Below are 9,877 nucleotides of genomic sequence, written 5' to 3'. Positions count from 1 at the left end.
GTGTATCAATACATCAATACTCCATTGTCCTCATGCTGCAGTGCTTCATTATCCTCAGGATTCAGCAGTGAAATATGAGGCAGAGACGAGGCTCAGATAATGTCTGTATTCTCCCTCCAGCCGGACGCAGTGAAGAAGAAGCACAGAAGAAGAAGACCAGGTGAAGTAACCGTTCAGTTCGATCAATAAGTGCCACCACACAGGAGAGGACCATCTGTTATCTCTGCCCTTTGGCCATGAGACGCCATTGTCCCGGATCTAATGAACTCACCCCAGCTCGGTCTCATTGTGTGGCTCCTCCACGGAGCATCGGTATTGACAGTGTGTCAGCGGTCTGGAGCTGAAGATGTCTTTATCAACCTGGACCAGCAGGGGGAGACTGAGGCTGCTGGTGGAGAGACACAAACCAATTCAGTCTCATACTGAGTCCAGCAACACACAGCACACGCTGACATATGTCCAAAAGTTTGTGAACAGTGTGGAAAGCGGGAACTGGACACCTGAGTGTTTACGGCCCCTGGGAAACAGTCTGCAGGTTTGGACGGGCAGCAGCAGCAGAGAGGTGAATCATCCAGCACATGATGTCAGTGGAGATCACGGCCCCGTCCAGAGCGCCGGACCAGGTGGGTTGTTTCACTTTGGTCTGGTGGGATCTGGTGTTTTCTGAAAACATCTGTTAATCTGCATTAAAACCAAAGCTTTTTTTCTGTAAAGCTGTGTCACATGTCAACAGCTCTGTGCCAAAGCGTCAGTCTAAGCCAGAGAACTATTTGTTTGGATCTTCCCGTCTGAAGCTTCCCTGGGCAGTTCACACTGCGTTCGGTCGGCCCACGAAAGACGGTGATAGTTTCTCATGTCCAGACACTAAACTCCGGCTTCACCGGATCTGATTCATAACAGTTTTGTCAGTGATGTGGGAGTTTTGTCCTCATGGAATTTGTTAGTCTGAGTATTTGATGTCCGCACTAACAGTCAAGAGCCAGTGGAAATGATCAGATCGTGACATGACCAGAGTCCTGAGGTGTATCTGCCGTGGACCAAAGGTTTTTCGGGTCTAAGCTCACTGTCCGCTGAGGAACGAGGACAGATATGTGATAGGAAGTCTGACATTCCTTTTCCTACATTTACGTCTTCTTTTACAGTCGCAGAAAGCTGTGATAAACACTGTGTAAACCTGTCAGATAAGACGACAGCAAACAGCTGCTACGACATTAAAATGTTGTACTAACACACAATGCACCAGTAATAATATTCCAAAAATATGTCATAGTAAAGCTGTGAAAGGGGCCATTCTGCTGCGTAAGAAGCAGTAGTGAGGAAGCACTCGGACCCTTCACCTAAGCACAAGTATCACTGTCACAGTGGAAAAATACTCTGTTACAAGTAAAAGTCCTACACTCAAAATGTGTCTTCAGTAAAAGTGTAGAAGTGCCATTAGCAAAATACACTTCAAGTATTCAAAGTAAACGTACTAATCCTGCAAACTGAATTATTACTGCATAAATGCTCCACACGCATTGAATGCATTGATGCTTTGACAAGTAAGCAGTGCTTGAATGTTGCAGTTGGCTGAGGTGAAGATATTTTCTATACTTTTGGGGAGGTTCACCTATAACACGATATCATCTGGTTTATTTATTTTGTGTGTAAAATCTTAATCTGAAAGGAAACTTGTAACTACAGCCTGTAAACAAGTGTAAAAGGTCCAATGCTTCCCTCCAAGGACGTCAAGACACAGCGCTGGAGTAAATGAGAGCAGGACTTGTCATGTAATGGAGCAGCCTATCGTTAACTGCGCTGTTCCTACTTGTGTCTGTGTATTGGATCTGAATACTGCTTCACTCCTACGCCAGAGGGTGTGCATGCTAATGAATGAAATATTAGTATGTTTAACGTGTTTCCTATTGTACTAGAACCCCCGGGAGTCCCTGGATCTGTTTTGGAAGCCTCCTGTATTTTATCATCACATCACCGGTGTGTTTCAGTTTGTTTTCCGGCTCACTGCACAGATCTGAGATGCCGCAAACATCCGCCCGCTCTCCCCTCTCCTCCGCGGCTCTCTGAAGCTCTGAGCGCCGCCGTTGCCTGGCAAAGGCGGCGGTGTCGGCGGCACGGAGGTCCCCGGGGACCGCCGGTAAGAGAGAGACAGAGAGAGAAAGAGACAGAGGGAGAGAGACAGAGAGACAGAGAGAGAAAGAGACAGAGGGAGAGAGACAGAGAGACAGAGAGACAGAGAGAGATAAAGACAAAGGGACAGAGACAGAGAAACAGAGACAGAGGGAGAGAGACAGAGAGAGAGACAGGGAGAGCGAGAGAGAGACAGAGGGAGAGAGACAGAGAGAGACAAAGACAGAGAGAGAGAGAGAGAGACAAAGACAGAGAGAGAGACAGGGAGAGAGACAGAGAGACAGAGAGAGAAAGAGACAGAGGGAGAGAGACAGAGAGACAGAGAGAGACAAAGACAGAGGGACAGAGAGAGACAGAGAGAGAGAGAGGGAGAGAGACAGAGAGACAGAGGGAGAGAGACAGAGACAGAGAAACAGAGACAGAGGGAGAGAGACAGAGAGAGAGACAGGGAGAGCGAGAGAGAGACAGAGGGAGAGAGACAGAGAGAGACAAAGACAGAGAGACAGAGAGAGACAGAGAGAGAGAGACAAAGACAGAGAGAGAGACAGAGAGAGAGAGACAGACACACACACACACACACACACACACACACACACACACACACACACACACACACACACACACACACACACACACACACTTGTCTGACATTAGTTGTGAGGACATAATGCAGTCCCCAGCCCCTCACCCTAACCCTCGCCTAAACCTGGTTCTAACCTGAACCCTAAAACCAGGTCTGAACCCTCAAACAGCCTGAAGGTGTGAGGTCCAGACAAAGTGTCCTCACTGCCAAGGTCTGAAACTCAAACTGGTCCTCACAAAGACAGAAGTACAAGAACAGTCCCACAGCGCTGCTGCTGCTTCATGCGCACAGTCAAGTCACCACAGTAAGAGTTACAGTTTCCGGTCAGTGGTAAATAATGTAAATGGCTTTTAGACCGAATTTTTTTCTAACAGAATATTGAAGATTAAGTACAGACATTGTTTGTTGAACAACTGCAACATTATTTATTTATAATTTATTTATTAACCTTCTCACTTTAACTTTCTGGCTTTTAACTTTACTTTGTAATTTAGTGTTTTGTTTTTTTAATGGTAAAATATGTTGATCTTTATTGTTAATATATATATATATATATATATATATATATATATATATATATATATATATATATATATATATATAATGTGTCATTTCAACACATTTAAATCACATTATATTATTATTTTTAAATCTAATTGTCCATGTTATATTGTATAGATTTTTGTTTATTTTACATGGATACAAATGTGTAAGAAAATGTAGGCTACATTTCATATATACATTTCTATCAACCATGTCACTTTGGAATATCAGAGAATTTCACTGTTGGTTTTGTACACTTATTTTATTATAAACACTGGTGTAGGGTGACAAACTGAATTTAGCTCTCTGACATTTATTTACTTGTCTACTAATTTGTGTCCTGATCCTATCTGCCTCTCTCATCTGTTCTCATGCTGCTGTCATGCTAAATGTTCCTCCTGAGATTCACCTAAATTATATCTTATCCCATCCTATTGTAACTCACTGTACTTTAGCAAACAAACAAAAACATATTGCCACCGTAAACACCTTATAAAAACATTGCCCTAAAGTGAGATAAAATGCTAATACTAATATTAACAAGAAGTTTCTCTCTCCCTGGACATTGTTGCTGGCACTGTGTACTGTGTGTGAGCACACTGAGATCCGCTACAAACTCAAATTCCTTGTATGCACTAACATACTTGGCCAATAAAGCTGATTCTGATTCTGGTTCAGTCAAGTCCCGACCACACTTATTTTGAAGGTCCCGCGGCCTGACATCCGGTATCTTCATCCTTCTCCTCCATGAACTTGACGCGCCATCTTGTCAGCCCTGGCCGTCCTCAGCGAACTCATTCCGTCTCTGTCCGCAAGTTTGGGCGTTTTCCCATCCTGCTCCTCACTTCCATCACCGTAAACGGACATTTCACCGTAAAAGGAAGGAGGCTGACTTTTTCCTTTGGGTCGTCTTGTCTCCGGTTTGTAGCCGCTAGAATTTTTTAACAGCCCACGGGAGAAGCTGACTTTCTAGCGGACCGGTAAACTCCGCCGACAGCGTCCATGCTGATCCCCACACAGGTGAGTGAAAGCGGCGGGAATAATCAGGTTCAACCGGCGGGTTCGGTGTTTCGGGGCTTTCCTGCTTCGACCACAACACAGGTTAAGTTCACTTTCCCCTCGGCTGTAATGTGTCGTTGTCTCCGCTGTTTCTGCTCTCACGTTTTACATAAACTGATTAATTTACATTCTCCGGTTCCCTGGCGTTATGTGAAAATAACTGCACCGTTGAAAGTAACTCTTAACGGCGGGTTATCGTGATCTCTTCTGAGTTAGAGGAAGCTTAAAGTCCGTTCGTATGGACATTATGGTTCTTCGTGGTGTTTTCAATGTCCCGTGGTGCTGATACATGAAACCTGGTGGGCTCAGATATGTTGGTTATCAGTTGGTATTTATTCTCTGGGCGTTTTAATGTTTCCCCTAAAATGTGCTGCAGGACGAGTTAAAGTTTATTTTTTAAATCAGACTGAGGTTGCTAACAGAAAGATGGATGATAGATGGATGGGCGATCATGTGAGTGTTTAGACCCACAGGTGATCCAGGTTTAATATTTAGTGGAATTTTCGGATCATTGGTGTGATATTGAACTGTTTTTTTTACTGTAATGTCTACTCCTTCGTCTTCGTTGGGTTGTAGTCTTGAATTCAAGGTATAAAACCTGGAGCTTTGACAAGACAATTCAGAGTTATTGAACCAATATAAGAGCATTACAAGTGGTAATAGCATATAAATGCCTGAAAAGAGAAGGTCTGCAATGGTATTCATATATGTTTCTCTGTTGAAAACTAACTGAATGTACAGATTGAGACTAATGAAGAGGGAGTTGATAGAAAATGTATATGAATGAAGGTGGTTTTGATTGTTTGCACCGCTGCAGGATGTTTAGTTGAGCTGAGTAAACCCGACTTGGCTGGTCTGGGTGAAGCGGGTTAGTCTGTTAATATACACATGCAGTGTTAACCGAGGCCCCGTTCATACCTGGCATTAACCCGCATCTTGGGTGGTCCAATCACAAGTGGACGGCTTTGAGTACAGGTGTGAATTAGGGCTGACTCTAATGCCTCAATGCCTTGAAGCTTCGACCCTTGTCATAGTAATCGATGTCCAAAAATCCCCAATAGCCCGTGAGGTAAGAAATACTAATCCAACTTTATTCACTGTGCATCAACATTAATTATTAGTAGTTAGTGGTGACCACATGACCACATGACAGACCACATGACCACATGACAGACTTACAAGTTACAGCTACGCCAGCAAGATGTGGAAATAGTCTAGCTTCTGGAAGAACTTCCAGATTTGTGAAGATAATCCCCAAAAAGTTGAGTGCCAGATGTGCAAAAGGAAACAGGCAGATCAAAAAATCTACAATAAGTTTGTCAAATCACCTGAAAACTGTCAAGTAACAGTTTATGCCAACAAAGCACAACATTGAGGTCCAATTATTGTCCTTGTCTCGCTGTGCCTCGCTTACAAGTTCCCCTGCAACATGGAGGAGACACAGCGCCGGTCCATACTGCTGAAGATAATTGTAATTGTTCTGTATTTTAATCAGTCTGATATTGTTGTTAAAAACATCTGAAAGAGTGTTCTCAGAAATAGCAGCGTTTCGGCTGTACCTGGGTGCCCCGCCCGCCCCGCCCAAGTAGATTAAGACCGGCCCAGGTAGATTAAGCCACTCAGTTCCAACCTAACACCCTATTTCACTTGTTTCAAATGACATAATTTTTGGTCCTGCCCATACACCTGCCCGACTGAATCGCAAGCATACACACGGCTGTCAATCATGACGTCACACCGCCTTTTTTATAGTCTCAAATAACTAATGAAAACCAAACATCAGCCTAATGAGACTTGAACACACATCAGTGTGATAAGAACTACCTAAAATGACAGAAACCATCTGTGTGAAAAACTTATTTGACATAAACTTAGATTTTTTTTACTTTGGCCCGTGTCCCATCCACTAACATGGAGGGGGCGGGGTTTTATGAGCTATACAGCAGCCAGCCACCAGGGGGTGACCGAGATGTTCTGGGTTCACCTTTGGGGAGCTATCATGTCGTCCATCTTTATATAAGGTTGTTGACCGCTAGCGATAGTCTGCATGTGAGGCGCTTTGTGGGCATCTGTAAACCGTAGCTACAGAAAATAACATGAGTTTCACTTTCCCCCTCTAAAGTGCATGAGTCTGCATGCACGTGGGACACACGCCCACCAGCACAAGCAAAGTCTCAACCTGTGGGAAACCCTGGATTGGCCTTTTTTTAAATTTAATATAGGCCTTTTATTTTATATAATTTTTCATGTACGTGTTTTGCAGCAGTATATTTTCAAACAGGGAAGGAAGCCATGGCATTGCATTTTATTTTGATCACTATGTTTTAACAAAAGTGCTTGTGACATCCTGCGTGTGGCTTTGACTTTCAACTGAATATTTATCCCACTTAGTAGAAAACACTGAGATATGATTTTTGGTCCATATTGCCCAGCCCTAGTTTACATGAATGTGTCCTGGGCCACACTGAAGGACCGCCTACTCAACTGACGTCCTCTGCGTAAGCGGAAGTACGTACTCGTTCGCACGCCAACAGCCTCATGTTAAAGTGTGACAACAGGCAACGTTGTTTTGATTTCTTGTCTTTATTTTAAGTCCAGCAGACTAGGCACAGGAAGTGTACAACAAAACATTTGGTCTGTGCAGACGGAATTGATGTACGTTTTTATTAGCATATAGAGTGGGGAGCTGAGATCCGATCACAAACGGTCACTCGAGACGTGCGCAGAGACGCCCAAGTGCTGGATTAAAACAGAGAGGCAGAAACAGGAAAAAGGCAGTGGTAATATTTTACTTGACTGTGTCTGGTGTCCTGAGCTCGGACGATTCTGCTTATACACAGTCGCTATGGCAGCTCCACCTGTCTGCTCTTAAACCAATTATTTCTGATGGTTTGCACGTGCCTGAGCAGCTCAGCCTCCTCAAGTTGAACACAGTCTGAATTTTAGTGCAGCGTGTTGTCATGAAACTCGTGCAGTCACTTGTAGAAATGAGCAGAGAAATATCTGAGCGAGAAGGGAAAGAGAGTCGATTTTCAGCAGCACCAGAGTTGTATTTGGATGTCAGTATGAAGAACTCACTTGGTGTCTTTGGTCATTGGATGTTTGTGTTTTTATTGGCTTTGGCTCATTTCACATCGGGCATGAAAGAAAGCCAGAAATTACTCTTCACAGGGTTTTTGGAAACAATTTTCTCAGTGGAGCAGTTGTCTGCTGCTGGTTTGTGAGAGTACAGTTCTTCTAATTTCAGTGAGACCAACTGACTGTTCTGGTGCTGCAGCTAACAGCTGTTATGGTTATTGAATACTCTGGCTTATTTTTGTGATTCATCAATTTCTTGTGTAAAATTACCTGTTGTAACACGGCGTCTTCAGATTGTTTGTTTTATCTGATCATCAATCCAACATTGATTTTCCCACGATTTAGAGCTAATCCTATCAAAAAAAGAGTAAAGGTCATGTAGAGCTGTGCCAAATCAGAATTTTCCGTTTTATTTTTCAATACACAATATCTACGAGTGTGAGAAATATAGTATTCGCTCCATCGGTCAGTTTGGCCTCGATCATACTTCAGTACAGATGTGGACAGCTGCAGACTTGTACCTGCTTCTATGCCCATGTCTTCTACGATGTCAGTTTGAGGCTCGGATTGTTTGATGAATTATTGGTGGATCATAGCTAAGATGGAAATAGAGGAAAGTAACAGAGAGCAGAGACGTCAGCTCGTGTTATCCACCTGAAGCTGCTCTGAAGTTTGAAAATGCAGCTCTGTGAGGTTTTCTTCATCAGAGTCAAACAGACTTTTTTTGGTGTGTTTTTAAAAAAAATTATAATTAATTAATTAATTAATCTATTAATTTATTTATTTATTTAAGTGTGACAAGTCAGGCCAGCTGTTGTATTCTACGTCATTTCATGTTGTATTGTGATTGGTTGGTTTGTCGTCGTAGGTTGTAGCAGCGTCACACTGTGGGAATTTGATCCTAAATTTCTGACACTATGAATTTTGCTGCAGGCTGTTGTTTAGCAAAGTCTCACAGTGCAATCTAGGACCACTAGCTTGGATTGATGACCACAGATGTCACCACATTTCTCTCTCTTCGAAAGGGGGCTTTACAATAAAAGGACTGTGGTATGGAATACAGTGCATATGTACAGTGCACAAAGCTAGCGTCCAGTTCACTCCCCTGGTGCATGTGCAGTCGGTGTGCCGCACGGTCTCAAATTTTGGGCTGCACGGACACGTGCGCATAGCAGTCTGCCTGGACCCTCGCAGACTTGGGCAGATGATGAAATTTATGTCACACAGACCTACGAGACCACAGAAACCATGAGCTTACCTTGCCAGTCCAAGTCTGTCCGCTGGGCGACAGTAGAGGAGGTTCTACCAGCGTCTGGTTCAAAACTAGTTTATTCAAATTCACTGACGGAGCTGAGGACAGAAACCAGTCACTGACCTCTGTTTCGATCACCATGAGTTTACATAATGAAATACTTAAACATACATCAGACTGACAAAAAGAAAACAAAGAGATTAAAATAAAGGATGTCATGGGAGGGGTTGTTGAATTTCCAGCTACAGATCATGACCTTGTCTTTATCTTTTCCTATTAATTAAAGTGACCATTTTCTAGCTGGAGTTGTTCCATCACATCTTTAAACGGGCTCAGTGGGTTGGTGGGTTCCTCTGCCTACAAGTTAACAATATTAGAAAAGAGATTAAACTTAATTGGTTATTTGACAGCTCTGTATTTGAAGCTCTAACGGCACGAACAGCTGAACAGGACTGGAGTTGGTTTGACTGGTTTCCGTAGTCCAATAATTGACCATGTCTGGGCAGGTTCAAGACGTGTGTGCTAATGAGGCATTGGTCCGCAATGGAAACAAGCTGGGTTTACTGAGAACATCTTGGTAAACTTTTTCTTTTATCTCCTTCCGTGCTGTTTTCTGGCGTTGCTCTCGGGGGCAGCTCTAGTACCATGATACTGTACATGGTTACACATGTAGTGGGAACGCTAAAGGAAATAGGGTAATTATATCTAAAATGTTATATCTAAGAAGACCCGTCAGGTGAATAGCAGCTCATCAAACAGGCAGCGCGTCCTCAGAGAGGAGCTGAGCTTCAGATTTCTAACCGTGGATTCACCCAATCTCCTGCATTCAGTGAAATGTCTCTGCAGAGGGCTTCTTCTTGGCAGATCAGAGAGTTAGCTGAGGATTGAGCCACGGGAGCCTCAGACAGATATCATACCCCACCTGTCACACACTGAGGGGAGGGGGAGGGGGAGGAGGAGGAGGAGGAGGAGGAGGAGGGGGAGGAGGAGGATTCATCTAGTGCTTCGTCTCCTCTGTCGGAGACGAGCTGAACGAGCTGCTCTGTGATCGCGCTGAATTATTTCTCTCCTTGCTGCTAAAAATAGCCACTGTCCTGAGCACCTCGCAGCACACTCTCACAGGCTCTACTTCTATACTGGTGAGGACCCTCAGTGACATCATCCACTCCCTAAACCCTCACACTCAACCTGAGCCTCATTCTGACCTTAGACCTCGACCCAAGTTGTAAACCTTA

At 43.8% G+C, this 9,877-nt stretch overlaps 1 protein-coding gene across 4 annotated transcripts in view; it reads left to right on the top strand.

Moving 5' to 3' along the window:
- The first annotated feature begins 3,953 nt into the window (after positions 1-3,953).
- The window catches only part of LOC120793052 (carbohydrate sulfotransferase 8-like), a 69,049-nt gene continuing 63,125 nt past the window's right edge, over positions 3,954-9,877 (top strand). For all 4 annotated transcript variants that reach the window (XR_005707931.1, XR_005707930.1, XR_005707929.1 and 1 more), the window contains exon 1: positions 3,954-4,273. The gene's annotated coding sequence lies outside the window, so the exon portion shown is untranslated. The remainder of the gene's footprint in view (positions 4,274-9,877) is intronic.

This window comes from Xiphias gladius, chromosome 8, assembly GCF_016859285.1.
Source record: "Xiphias gladius isolate SHS-SW01 ecotype Sanya breed wild chromosome 8, ASM1685928v1, whole genome shotgun sequence".
NCBI lineage: Eukaryota > Metazoa > Chordata > Actinopteri > Istiophoriformes > Xiphiidae > Xiphias > Xiphias gladius.
The sequence above is the reverse complement of the archived record's forward strand: the minus strand, read 5'-3'. Positions and strand labels throughout refer to the sequence as shown.